At 44.1% G+C, this 14890-nt stretch overlaps 1 long non-coding RNA gene across 1 annotated transcript; it reads left to right on the plus strand.

Annotated features, from left to right (window-relative positions):
* Window positions 1–615: 615 nt before the first annotated feature.
* LOC142258102 (uncharacterized) lies at window positions 616–13942 on the plus strand. The gene is made up of 4 exons (XR_012727711.1): window positions 616–698; window positions 6742–6804; window positions 11837–11859; window positions 13770–13942. It is a non-coding gene; the product is annotated as an uncharacterized LOC142258102 (long non-coding RNA).
* Window positions 13943–14890: the final 948 nt, after the last annotated feature.

A 14890-nucleotide genomic window follows, 5' to 3' on the forward strand; every position in this document is an offset into this window, starting at 1 on the left:
TTTTGTGAATAACCCTTTCATTGAACTATTTCTTAAAATTACTTCATTATCCATACTCTTATGGTTTTCAATAGAAATCAAATATTTAGAAGAGCCAATCTACATCTTCAGTAACTCAACCACAAATTCACCCGTGAGGGTCGGCAATGGAGATAAGACCAATAATAACAGACAACGAGTCACTGGTAAGAAAAGGCAAAAGTATGACATGGCCCTAATTCTCATAACTACAACTGAGTGTCCCATTCCAAACTTGCTTAATGGGGTATTCCCATTTCTAAATGTCTGATAGATGAGGGTCTGACCTCTGGTACACACACCCATTTCAGGTGGTCCTCCAACTCTGGTCTCATGGTCAATGGGAATAGAGGGGTGAATGGTGCGTATGTGCACATAAAATGTTTTTCACCAAAACAACTTTAGTATGGATGATGGGGACCTAATCATGGGTTATTATGTTGTTTTTATTTAAAAAAATATAGAAAGGATTTGCCCAAAATGGATCTTAGAATACAATGTGTTGAGTTAGAAACGAAAGTGTATATTTTGCCCAGGGATGGTACTTATTATGTGTCACCAGAAATAACATTATGTCTTTCATCTTGTAGCATGGATTACAATCATCCTGTGTGTGTCCGCCACAGCTGCTCTGGTGTTGATATTCGTCATTACCATTTTAGTGTCCAAACTTCAAACAGGTAGGTGCAAACCAACTTCACCGTTCAGCGATTCATTCAACTCTGAAATTTGTACACTAGAAATGTTCCTCTAACTCTTAGGGATAGGACATTATACCCACAATTGGCCATTATTACAGTGCTTGGACTAGAATCTTATAGTTACTTGCTCACACAATTGCATACAAGGGTGCACAAACTCTTGTTTATACTTCTCTTTTCTATATGCATTTTAGTTTAGTTCATGTTTTTCTAACCACCAAGCGCACAGTACATAGGAGCAAAAAACCTTCTAAAGTGTTCCAAATATTAATGTTACTTAGCACACAGAAAGAAACCGCAGCAGCCTGGAGAACATTAAACAGCAGTACTAATGTGTATGTGAATGCAGCTGTATGATGAGGTAAAAGACTTGCTAGAAAGCTCAGCACTATATTTAGTCTCTCTCTGCCTGTTTCCTCACTCTGCTCCTAACTCCTCCTTTCGCTCTCCATAGAGTATAATAGGCGGTGTAACCTGACAAAGCTGTGGGATGAGATAAATGACTTGTTAAAAAGCTCAGCACTATATTTTTGTGTCTCCCCCTGCCTGTTTCCTCACTGTGCTCCTAACTCCTCCTTTCGCTCTCCATAGAGTATAATAGGCGGTGTAACCTAACAAAGCTGTGGGATAAGATAAATGACTTGTTGAAAAGCTCAGCACTATATTTTTGTGTCTCCCCCTGCCTGTTTCCTCACTGTGCTCCTAACTCCTCCTTTCGCTCTCCATAGAGTATAATAGGCGGTGTAACCTGACAAAGCTGTGGGATGAGATAAATGACTTGTTAAAAAGCTCAGCACTATATTTTTGTGTCTCCCCCTGCCTGTTTCCTGACTGTGCTCCTAACTTCTTTCCCTCTTTGTAGAGTATAATAGGCTGTGTATTACTTACAGCAAATAAGGGCTGCAGTTGTACATCGCCCAGGCCAATAACTAGTACTCTAGCAGGATATAGCTTAGCCCCCACTAAGTGGAGGCATCACAGGTGCAGGAGGAACAAATCACACACATTTCCAAAAAATGGAGGGGGCGATTGCTGGATGGTAAACTGCACACTAATGGCTTGCATAGAGTGCTGTTCACACATGCAGATGCACAGTCACAAGCCCACAGCCTATTAGGTGACGCCCATACTATTAGATCAGGCGGGCTGCCAAGCCGTACTCCATCTGTGCCCCATACAGGGACAGGAACTCTAATATGCAAGGCCTAACAGAAAGGGGCCTGGCTGTATCCTGTACAAAAAACATATGAGGTTTTAGTTGGTATTATGGCCAGAAGGTAACTTGACACAGCTGTAGAACGAGATAAAAAAAATTGTTAGAAAGTTCAGCACTATATTTTTGTGTCTCCCTCTGCCTTCTTCCTCACTCTGCTTCCCACTCCTCCTTTCCCTCTTGGTAAAGTGTAATAGGCTGTGTAACCTGACACAGCTGTAGGATGAGATTAATGACTTGTTAAAAAACTTAGCACTATATTTTGTGTCTCCCTCTGTCTGTTTTCTCAATCCGCTATTAACTCCTCCTTTTGCACTCCATAGCGTATAATAGGCTGTGTAACCTAAAAACGCTGTAGGATGAGGTAAAAGACTTGTTAAAAAGCTCATAATATGCTACAGTTGAAATCAGAAGTTTACATACACTATCTAAAAAGATACATACCGGTGTTTTCCTCACTATCGGACATGAAATCAGAATAAACCTTTCCCGTTTTAGGTCAATTAGGAACCAAAATTATTTATATTTGCCAAATGCTACAATAATGAGAGAGAGAATGTTTTAAGCCATTTTTATTACTTTCTGCAAAGCCAAACGTTTCCCTCCAGTTCATTAGTATTTGGTGGTATTGAAACATTTTGGATCTCCTTCCACAAGCTTCTCACAAACGTTGGTAGGAATTTGGGCCCATTCCTCCTGACAGCACTGGTGTAACTGAGTCATGTTTGTAGGTCGCTGCTCACACCGGCCTTTTCAGCTTTGCCCATTAATTTTCAATAGGACTAAGATCAGGGCTTTGTGATGGCCGCTCCAAAACATTGACTTTGTCATCCTTACGCCACTTTGTAACCTGCTTGGCAGTAGCTTTGGGTTATTTTCCATTTGGAAGACTCATTTCTGCCTAAGCTTTAAGTTCTTGGCTGATGTCTTGAGATGTTGCTTTAGTTTTGCCACATAATCTTCTTTCCACATGATGCCATCTATTTTGTGAAGTGCACAAGTCCCTTCTGCAGCAAAAACAACCCCACAACATGGTGCTGCCTTCCCTGTGTTTCACAGTTGGAATGGTGTTCTGTTCATACAGTACTCGCTTCACTGTGGATAATGACACAATCTTACCAGCTTCCTCCAGCATCTTCACAAGGTCTTTTGCTTTTGTTCTTGGATTGATATGCACATGTCTAACCAAAGCACGTTCATCAATGGTACACAGAACCCGGCTCTTTCCTAAGTGGCATGATGGCTGGACATTCCCATCTTGTTTGTACTTGCGTATAATTATTTGTACAGATGGATGAGGCACCTTCAGGTATCTGCAAATTGCACCTGAGGATGAACCAGACTCGTGCAAGTCCACAATTCTCTTACTGAGATCTTGCGTGATTTCTTTTGACTTTCCCATGATGCTACACAAAGAACTAGTGTTTTTCAGGTGTGCATTAAAATATATCCACAGGTGTGTCTCTAATTAACTCAGATATTGCCAATAAACCTATCAGAAGCTTGCAACGACATGACATGATCATTTGGGCTGTCCCATATTGTTTAAAGGCATAGTACTCTTAGGGGCACTTTACATGCTGTGACATCACTACCGATATATCGTCGGGGTCACGCCGTTAGTGACGCATATCCGGCGCCAGTAGCGACATCGCAGCGAATAACACTAATTAGTGACGATCAACGATCGCAAAATCGTTCCAAAACAGTGATCGTTTACACGTCGTTCATTTCCTTAATATCGCTGCTGCCACCGGTACGATGTTGTTTGTCGTTCCTGCGGCAGCACAGATCGCTGTGTGTGACACCGCGGGAGCGACGAACATCTCCTTACCTCCGTCCACCGGCAATGAGGAAGGAAGGAGGTGGGTGGGATGTAACGTACCGCTCATCTCCGCCCCTCCGCTTCTATTGGCCGGCCTCTTAGTGACACCTCAGTGACGTCGCTATGACGCTGAATGCACCTCCCCCTTGAGGGAGGGATTGTTCGGCGGTCACAGCGACGTCGCTGGCCAGGTATGTGCGTGTGACGCTGCCGTAGCAATAATGTTCGCTACGGCAGCGAGCACCAAATGTCGCACGAGCGACGGGGGCGGGTGCTATCGCTAGCGATGTTGCTGCGTGTAAAGTACCCCATAGTGTATGGAAACTTTTAACTTTACAGAAAGTAATAAAAGTGCCTTAAAAATTCTCTCTCTCTCATTATTCTGACATTTGGCAAATCAAAATAATTTTGGTTCCTAATTGATCTAAAACGAGAAAGGTTTATTCTGATTTTATGTCAGATAGTGAGAAAAACCTGCAGATGTGTCTTTATAGAGAGTGGAGGGAAAAACCTGCAGATGTGTCTTTATAGAGAGTGGAGGGAAAAACCTGCAGATGTGTCTTTATAGAGAGTTGATGGAAACTTCTGGATTCAACTGTATGTAACCTGGCACATCCCCATCATGGCAGTCCATCTTATTTTGACAAAGACTGTATTCTCCAATTTGGATGATGAGTTTAGGAGCCAGTGTGTAGAGAAGTGGCTCAAAAGTGGAGAAACAAGCAACATATATTACTACATTTTATATATTCACATTCATATTTTGTAAGTACAGTTCCCTTTAAGAAAATAAAATTGAAATATAAGGGAATTGAAAGCAGCAGGTAGAGTTCTTGCTTGTGGTTTCCAGTTAGCAGCAAATGTTATTTTCACTAGGTAAAGCAAATAAAAGAAGAAGTGCTAAAAAAAACCCGTGAAAATGTCATACAAAGATGTTCAAAAATGGCCAGAATTACAAAAGCGAAGTAAAAGGCATAATAGAAAAAATAAAGGTTACAGCTTCTAGGTTATTTTTTACTATACACCATTATTAATAGTGTGCGTGTGGTTTGTGGGGAGATTGATGAAAGTGATGGCTCAGAAAGACATACCGTAGTTGCCACTTTTCTACTTAGTGGGAAGACATGTTTTAAAGAGGAACAACCAGCAGGATTTTCCTACATAAACTAAAGCCAGTGCTATACTGGTGCTATCATGCTGACTCTATACATACCTCTAGTTGTGAGATCGGATGCATACGTTCTGAAATACAGGCAAATAAAGATTGTGACATGCATTGATATTTGATTGACAGGTGCTGCAGAATATCTAATAGGTGGGTCAGTTTTACTAGTTATTCTGCCTGCCTGTCCTTCCTCCCTCCTGTGTCTATTATTACAGGGGAAGGAAGGAGAGGAGGACATGGGAAAGAAAGGACAGGCAGGCAGACAGGGGCGGGAATAACTAGCAAAACCCGACCCACCTATTAGATATTCTATTGCACCTCTCATCAAATAACAGTGCATTTCACAAACTTTAGTTGCCTGTATTTCAGAATACTATACATCCGATCTCACAACTAAAGGTATGTATAGAATCAGCATGATAGCGCCAGTGTGCCGCCCTATGTTCGGCGGCAGCCGAGCCGCTCGGATCTGGACCTTCAGTGGGTGGCTCGAGGGTCTCCGGACCTGGGGGTCCACGGTCACTTCGATCTAAAAGAGATTGGCGGTTTGGGGAGATAGGTGTACGGCCGGAGCAATGTTTGAGTTCGTGACGCAAACCACGGGTTGTGGTGAAGGTGGACACCACCGCTGCAGTTATGGGGCAGCCAGGGAGATGTTGCGCAGCAAGTTGTTAGCCCCTCTGTGGGTAGGGATGGTGGCCCCGGGAACCGTTGGGGGAGTAGTTGAGCAGTGCAGGGAGATGGGTGGCCGGAGGGCACTGGTGTACTCACGATTAGTAACACACACATGTCTCTGGTAAACCAAGGTGATGGTGGTCGGTGCCCGCAGCCGGCTGCAGTCTGGTCCCCCACCCGGTTGGTGGTCTCTGCCTTTCTCCTGCACCTGTTTGTGTGATGGTGGACTACCTACGCTTGCAACGTCAGGAGTCCGCTCCCCGGCTTGTGGATCTCGGAAATGCCCTTTGCTCGCAGACGCTGGCCCGTGGGATCTCTCTACCGTGGTGGTGGCTTTCTATCCCCCTCGTTGGGCTGTTGTCTTTAGTCTGGACTTTGGGTGGGACAGGACCTCTAGTCCTGACCGCAATCAGTTAATTAGCTAGCCCCCAGTAGCTTCTGGACCTAGCTTCAGGGCCTGAGTACCCCCCTTTGTGCTCTGGTTTCCGAGTCGGTTCCCGGGGTCGGCACCGACGGGCAACTACCCTGTCCCAGTCCACCATGGTTCCACCGAGCCGTCTTCCCAGCTCCTGTAGGCAGAGGCCTCCGTATGCCTCCTAGCCAAAGGTGCCCGGGCTCCTACCCTGGCACCTGTCAGTCTACTACAGGCCTGTCACACAGGCCTGACCTTCTCCACTGAACTCTCAAACTGAACTGTTTACTTTTTCCTGCCTCAGGCTCTCTGGATTCCTTGGTGGGCGTGCCAACCGCCTGGCTCCACCCCCCCGGTGTGTCCATCAAGCACTGATGGGGGTGACTAGGGTTTAAATGTTTGGCTGCTGTCACCTTGTTAAAGGACTGGAGTTGTGCGGGGCCCTATCTGTGACTACCTGGCTGGCCAGGGCGTCACACCAGTATAGCACTGGCTTTAGTTTATGTATGAAAATTCTGGTGGTTGGTTCCTTTTAAGGCTTGGAGGGTTTACTCTGAAAAAGAGAATTTTTATTTTGGGCCAACATTGGTCAGTGCCTCTAGTGTACACCTGGTCAGCATTATTTTTTAGAATCCATGTACATAATACCGTTCAGCAAATTTCAGTTAATTCTGATTCCGACCTCGAATTAAATTACTTAAATGACTTCTGTTTTATTCTTTTCTTTGTTAGCAACCAGTCTTAAGGAGGAAGAGATGTTATATACTAACTTGGACATGAAATGCCTACAGAGAGGTTAGTTGTGCTCTCCAACGACTGATGAACATTCACATAAACTAGCTGAAAAGATAAGAGGAAAAAGCTTTGATTATTTTAAGATACCTGCAATAAAACAGGCAAGTTTTTCCAAGACGCCTTGTATATGTATATATATGCAGTGCCTACAAGTAGTATTCAACCCCCTGCAGATTTCGCAGGTTTACACATTCGGAATTAACTTGGCATTGTGACATTTGGACTGTAGATCAGCCTGGAAGTGTGAAATGCACTGCAGCAAAAAAGAATGTTATTTCTTTTTTTATTTTTTTTTTAAATTGTGAAAAGTTTATTCAGAGGGTCATTTATTATTCAACCCCTCAAACCACCAGAATTCTGTTTGGTTCCCCTAAAGTATTAAGAAGTATTTCAGGCACAAAGAACAATGAGCTTCACATGTTTGGATTAATTATCTCTTTTTCCAGCCTTTTCTGACTAATTAAGACCCTCCCCAAACTTGTGAACAGCACTCATACTTGGTCAACATGGGAAAGACAAAGGAGCATTCCAAGGCCATCAGAGACAAGATCGTGGAGGGTCACAAGGCTGGCAAGGGGTACAAAACCCTTTCCAAGGATTTGGGCCTACCTGTCTCCACTGTTGGGAGCATCATCCAGAAATGGAAGGCTTATGGAACTACTGTTAGCCTTCCACGGCCTGGACAGCCTTTGAAAGTTTCCACCCGTGCCGAGGCCAGGCTTGTCCGAAGAGTCAAGGCTAACCCAAGGACAACAAGGAAGGAGCTCCGGGAAGATCTCATGGCAGTGGGGACATTGGTTTCAGTCAATACCATAAGTAACGTACTCCACCGCAATGGTCTCCGTTCCAGACGAGCCCGTAAGGTACCTTTACTTTCAAAGCGTCATGTCAAGGCTCGTCTACAGTTTGCTCATGATCACTTGGAGGACTCTGAGACAGACTGGTTCAAGGTTCTCTGGTCTGATGAGACCAAGATCGAGATCTTTGGTGCCAACCACACACGTGACGTTTGGAGACTGGATGGCACTGCATACGACCCCAAGAATACCATCCCTACAGTCAAGCATGGTGGTGGCAGCATCATGCTGTGGGGCTGTTTCTCAGCCAAGGGGCCTGGCCATGTGGTCCGCATCAATGGGAAGATGGATAGCACGGCCTACCTGGAGATTTTGGCCAAGAACCTCCTCCTCCTCCATCAAGGATCTTAAGATGGGTCATCATTTCATCTTCCAACAAGACAATGACCCAAAGCACACAGCCAAGAAAACCAAGGCCTGGTTCAAGAGGGAAAAATCAAGGTGTTGCAGTGGCCTAGTCCAGTGATGGCGAACCTGTGGCACTCCAGCTGTTGCAAAACTACAATTCCCATCATGCCTGGCCATTCAAAACAAAAGCTTTGGCTGTGAAGACATGATGGGAATTGTAGTTTTGCAACAGCTGGAGTGCCACAGGTTCGCCATCACTGGCCTAGTCAGTCTCCTGACCTTAACCTAATTGAAAACTTGTGGAAGGAGCTCAAGATTAAAGTCCACATGAGACACCCAAAGAACCTAGATAACTTGGAGAAGATCTGCATGGAGGAGTGGGCCAAGATAACTCCAGAGACCTGTGCCGGCCTGATCAGGTCTTATAAAAGACGATTATTAGCTGTAATTGCAAACAAGGGTTATTCCACAAAATATTAAACCTAGGGGTTGAATACTAATTGACCCACACTTTTATGTTGAAAATTTATTAAAATTTAACTGAGCAACATAACTTGTTGGTTTGTAAGATTTATGCATCTGTTAATAAATCCTGCTCTTGTTTGAAGTTTGCAGGCTCTAACTTATTTGCATCTTATCAAACCTGCTAAATCTGCAGGGGGTTGAATACTACTTGTAGGCACTGTATATATATATATATATATATATATATATATATAATCACATGGCACAGCTCAGTCAATCAGGAGGGATTATCAAAGCCTGTATAAAAGCCGAGGCAGGGAATGCAGCAGCCACTTTGTGGTGAATCTGGATAGTGAGAGAACATCACAGTTTACAGTTTATCTATAGAGATAAGACAAGGAAGCTATTAAAAACTGAAAAAACTGTACGCATAGTGTGTGACAGAACCATAGTGAAAAAGATTATTGTGACATAAAGCTTATAATACACAATCCGTTTATATAGAGAGACATAGGAGAGTCATCGTTTCATACACATATTTTCAGGACAGTTGGAGGTTTTGAAGTACCGTATTTTACGGATTATAAGATGCACTTTGCCTCCCAATAATTTGTGAAGAAAATTAGAGGTGTGTCTTAAAATCCGAATAATGCTTACCGAGTGGATAATTGGCACAGGCGGCTGTCTTTGCGGGCAGCTGTCGTTGTGGGCAGGCTGCCTCTTGGTGCGGCAAGGCGGCAGGCTGCCTCTCCGTGTGGGCAGGCTGCGGTGGCTGTGTGGAGCATGCCGATCCGGCGGGTATCCCAGATGCTCTGGGTTCAAATGATGGTGTCCGGAGTTAGCGCATGCGCAGATGGAGCTCTCTTTTTTGGCACCATTTCTTTGAAGCCAGGACCGCCGACAGAGCATCTGGGACACCTGCCTCACAGGCCTGCTTCACACTGCCACCGCAGCTTCTGCTGCCAAGACCAACCCCACCACTGGCAGGACCGACCCCACCAGCACCACCCCTGCCTCCTGTGACTCCACCCCACCTGTGCTGCCAACCCCCTTCAGTAAAACAACACAAGACAGACCCCATTTTTTTTTTACCTTTTTTATCTCTAAATTTGGGGTGTGTCTTATAATCCAGTGCATCTTATAAAATGAAAAATATGGTACTACGTTCTCGGTAAATTTGGAAAATCAGGGGATTTTAAAAGATTCACTCATCTCTACTTATAATAATCTACTACACTTCAATAAAGATTCTTCTGTGTCATACATGGTCCCTTCAATTAGAAATATTATGGATCCAGAAATCTTTACTCATTTGAGGAACCAAAGAATTTTGCTTCACTTTTTCTCAAACTTATTAATTTGAAATAGAACTGAGAACACATGTATGAGTATGTGTGATCTAAAATTGTACCCAGAAAGAGCTTCGAAGATAGATAAAATTTATGTCTTTTCAATGTACCATATGTCTATTTCATTTTTGTTCCTATGTGTACATAGATTCCATTGTGAAACCGTATTTAAAGTCCATAGATTCACATTGCCTCATTTCAGGCAATGTAGCCTCCAATAAATTACTGGGGTACAAGAAAACAGTAAAATACTGCACACTGTCTAATGATTAGATGATTAGGGTGGCCAAATGTATAACACCGCCGGTAGCGTCTCAGCACTCTACCAGTTAGGGATGCCATCACATTGCCCCGGTCACCCAGCTGCTCCTGTTCCGATCCCTGCTGCGTCTCTCTGCTCCCAGGGCCTGCACACACCACACAGGTCTTCTGGGAGCAGTGAATGCACTCTGGAAGTGTCCCCAGCCAATGGATAGAGGACACTAAGTATTTAGGGCACCTCCCTCTTTGGGAGGTGCCTGAGCAATGTTGCTTCTAGTCAGTCCTATGCCTGCTACTTGTAAGGTCCCAGAACCAAAACTGTGCTGTCAGCCTATACCTGTCCTACCTGTCTAAACCCAAACCTGTCTGTCTGAACCTGATCTGCCAATCTGAACTCTAACTTGTCCAGTCTGCCTGATCCCACAGCCATCAACGATCTAATCTGAAACAGTACCAGTATCCACCCTGCCAGTGACAGAGACACTTTCCTGCCTGTAACCCTGAGCTCCGTACCTGCATCCCTGATCCATGGGGTCAGCTACTGCAGTCCAGGGATTGCCATAGAGCGCTACCTGGTGTCTACCGACAGCCAACTCCAACCTCAGTATCAAAGGCTCTAATGAGTAAACGGTTGCACACTTTTCCAGGGTAAGGCCGGTCCATGGCATAGTAGGTCCACACGCATATGCGTAACAATAGGTCCATCACACAAGAGTCCGAAGGTGGACTTCTGCCACCACTCATTTCCTCCTGCTGATCAGCTCATCTTCCTTCTGATCAGCTCTTCCTCCTTTTTCCGATTGAATCTTCCTTCTTCCTCAATTCAGCTTCTCTTCCTACTTTTAATTTCCTCCTATGCCTTCTTCTGATCAGCTTCTCTTCCTTCTTCTGATCAGCTCCTCTTTCTTCTTCTGATCAGCTCCTCTACCTTCTCCTGATCAGCTCCTCTACCTTCTCCTGATCTGCTCCACTTCCTTCCTCTGATCAATTCTTCTTTCTTCTGATCAGCTCCTCTTCCTTCTTCTGATCAGCTCCTCTTCCTTCTTCTGATCAGCTCCTCTACCTTCTTCTGATCAGCTCCACTTCCTTCTTATGATCAGCTCCACTTCCTTCTTATGATCAGCTCCACTTCCTTCTTTTTTTCCTTGTGGTCTCCCAGTGGGTGCAAGCATTGATTAGGTTCAAAGTGGTCAAATGGCATGTGCCAAATATCCAAGATATTTCTGCCTAGGGTCTAGTCAGTGGTGGCACCCAATGGAAGTTCAGATGGAGGAGGAGGAGGAAGAAGAGCCAATCAAAAGACAAAAGAGAAGTGAAGAAGGGACAAGAATGGGGAGGGCCAAGGAGATGCATGAGTTTATTTTTGAAACCCTTTTCTTTTTATAAAGAATTTATTTGCTGTAAATCAAATCTCTCCCCTGAATTAAAATTTTCCCTCAACTCCAATAAAGACATCACTGATCCATACTATGTGATCACATGCTAAATTGATATCATTTTTCACTTTACTGATCTGTTTGGTTTACTGACCACCCATCGTACTAGTAGTTAGAGGTGGATGAAATCCTCTGGTAGACCTTCGCCTACTGATATGTATCGGGTTTGATGCTTCGACCTTACCCAATCTGAACACCCCCGTAGTCATCTTGGTCTCCTTTGGTCTGAATATTGTTCATTACTAATTTCTGATCAAGTACTTAAAGTCTAAACAAAATATAAGGTATTAAGTGATATCACATTTTTGTACCCTAGGTCCTCCAGCAAGATTTGTAAAGGTGAGGATATTGGATTAATTTACATAAAGTAATATGACAATTCTTTATATCTGTCACAAGGGACATTTCTCCAATGATTAAAATCAGCTTGAAAGAAATATCTGATGTCACTTGGAAAGCATCAGAATGACTCCCCCCAGCATGGCCCATTAATGCTATAAGACGTGCCACATTTCTAAGGCATCTGCTCTGCTACAGCGCTGGTTTCTTCTTCACGTTTTGCCATAGGTTCCAGCGCTGACTAGTTTTTGATTCATGTTCTCACATCATGAACCCCATCGCCAACATGGTCAAAGGGGGCAAAACATGGAGCTGTCATAAAATATGTAAAGGCTGAGCCAACTCCTAAAGCGCCAGCAAAGAGTGAAGAGGAGACAAGCGCCGTAGCAGAGCAAGTGCCAAAGGAAGCAAGTAATGGACTATCGGGGAGATGTGGCCGCAGGAACAGGTGAGAAACCAGGTCTATATTATAATTTGTTTTTTGACCCCTTCTGAGCCCTCCATTTCTTATGCTTTATGATGAGGAGACATTCATCTTTAATCTCAGTCGGGGCACATTAGATTTGCTTCAAGTAAATTCAATGTAAATTGAATTTACTAGCCACATTTCAGCAAATGTGACAAATTGAAGTTTGCCAAATTTGCTCATCTGTACAAAATCTAACAGCTCACCCCCCTACTTTGGGGGGCAAATGCGACCTGCACATTAATTTTTAGTAAAGGAGTTAAGCAATAGACAGGTCTAGCAGCTCCCCCTTCATTGTGCTGATCGGGGGGCTGATAATGTTACCGTACTAGAAAACCCCTTTAGAGAAGTTGTCCAGTGAAAATAAATGATCACCTACCCATTGGTGGTTGTCCGATCACTGGGATCTCCAGCGATTGGCAAAATGGGAAACTTTTATTTAGGTCGGATGCCCAAATGCAGTGCTCCATTTTGTCACTCATAGATTTTCATTAACTTCTCTAACTGTCAAGCGATTGTTGGGCTCTGTTCAGACTACAGATTCTAACACTCCACCTGAAAACTCCTCTGGTGTCTGTGATCTATGCAGGCAGACTCGGGCATAGTCCTATTAAATGCCAATTCAGAGATAGGCTAGCAGGAGTTAATCTTTGCTAGTCTGTTTGTTAGTCTCCTTTGATCACCTGCTGTGGGGGAGCCCATCACATCTGCTCCCCTCCTACAGTATATATGCTGACTGGATCCTTCCCCCTCTGTCATCTATAGTTAATCTGGGAAGTGTGGTGATGCAGACTATCTGGTGTGATACCTGTTGTTGTGTGCGGTTGTGGAGTTTACCCTTGTTGCCTTTTTGTTTCTACCCTCCTGCTCTTATTTTTCTCCTGATTCTTTCTTTGTCTATTCCTGTGTGTGTGTGCAGTGTATCAGAGTTTTGGTTTTCCCTTGTCTGTCTTTAGCTGTTTACCATCTTTCTCCTGCCCCATTCCTCACCGAGGGGAGGGGATAATAGCGTAGTATTTCTCAGAAGTATAGAAAGGAATGGGACTCTGACGTCTGCACCATTAGGAGTAATCCGGATTTCCTAGCATAAGTGACAGCATAGGAGCTCCCTGTCTTTCGTAACATCTTGACACAATCATTCCGTATGGGCCTGCACTCAAATTTTTTTGGAAGACCCATAGGGAACGAATGGAGCACCGGTTGAGCTCGCGCACAGTAGCTCGAGTCTAATGGGAATATAATTTCCCGTTCTGCCGATCAGTGGTCAGACCTTTACTGATCAGTCCTGTGGATAGGTAATATCTTGTGTTCACCAGTAACTATTTTCAGTAACTGACAGTGTAGCTCTTGATAATGAAAAGTAAAAAATGGCGTTATTTATTTACCTTTTAATTGTGCATTTTTGGATTTCCATTTGTCTCATACTTGATGTTTTATTTTAAAGCAAGAAACAACAGTGACCTACTCTAACTTGAAGGTTGCCATAAAGACAAAGACGTCCAGTGTGTAAACGGAAGAAAAACAACTCGAAATTTTCATCTGGTTCTAACAGAAGAAATTCATCTATATCTCTGATGCGCGTTGAATTATCATGGTGACCCCTTACCGCTTTTCAGATTGTTTGACATCTCCTGCTGGTTCTAGTATTCTTCACGGATCCACCAAAATGTGAATTTGCCAAATTGTGCCGACTTTCCCCGAGAAGTTCGATTCACAGTGAATTGAATGTCCCTTATTATGATCTGGGATCTCTCTAGACACCAATAAATGTAAGATGAAAAAAATATTTACACTTACTGCACACCTCTCCGGCCCCTTCCCATAACCCATCTGATTCTTGGCGCATGTTCTTATCAGCGCTGAATACCCTTGCCTCTTCACACTAGGCTAGGACATTTGGCTACAATGAGGATCAGGAACTTTTGTGCACAAGCGTGTGAAAAGTCACAACATCATGATGTGCATTGTGACCTTGAGTGTGCCTTCATCAGAGCTAGAAGTACTGACATAGCGTGAATAGGCCGGGGAATTCAGCGCTAGACATTGGTGATAGAAAATGTGCCAAGGGCAAATGACTGAGAAGTGGAGAGGCCGGAGAGGTGAGTGGTAGTTTTCTTTCCTTTTTTACCTTTTGATGTCCCTTTACGACAGTAAGGCCAAAAAAATTCAAACTTTAGATATGTGTCACGATGTGACTGTACGAGAAGACTCCCGGTGCAACACAGAGGGAACACCAGGGTAACAATACAAGGGACAGTCATGGTGCTAGGGAGAGGGGTCACCTCTTAACAATCACCTGAGGCTGATCCCTGCACTTCCTAACGTCCCTACACGAGTCCTTACCCCTGTGTGCCATCACGTGCCTAGGCGCTTGCTGGCCCTAAACTCACCCTGAGTAGTGAAGGCCAGTGTGATATACTCAACAAATACTCCTGGAGAGTGGTACAACACAGAGAGAACACCAATGTAGCAATACAACAGAAGGCTATGGTGGTAGTGACAGGGGAGCGGTGTCATCTCCCAACACTCACCTGAGGCTGATCTCTGCACTCCCTAATGTCGCTA

This window comes from Anomaloglossus baeobatrachus, chromosome 12 (assembly GCF_048569485.1).
Source record: "Anomaloglossus baeobatrachus isolate aAnoBae1 chromosome 12, aAnoBae1.hap1, whole genome shotgun sequence".
Taxonomy (NCBI): domain Eukaryota; kingdom Metazoa; phylum Chordata; class Amphibia; order Anura; family Aromobatidae; genus Anomaloglossus; species Anomaloglossus baeobatrachus.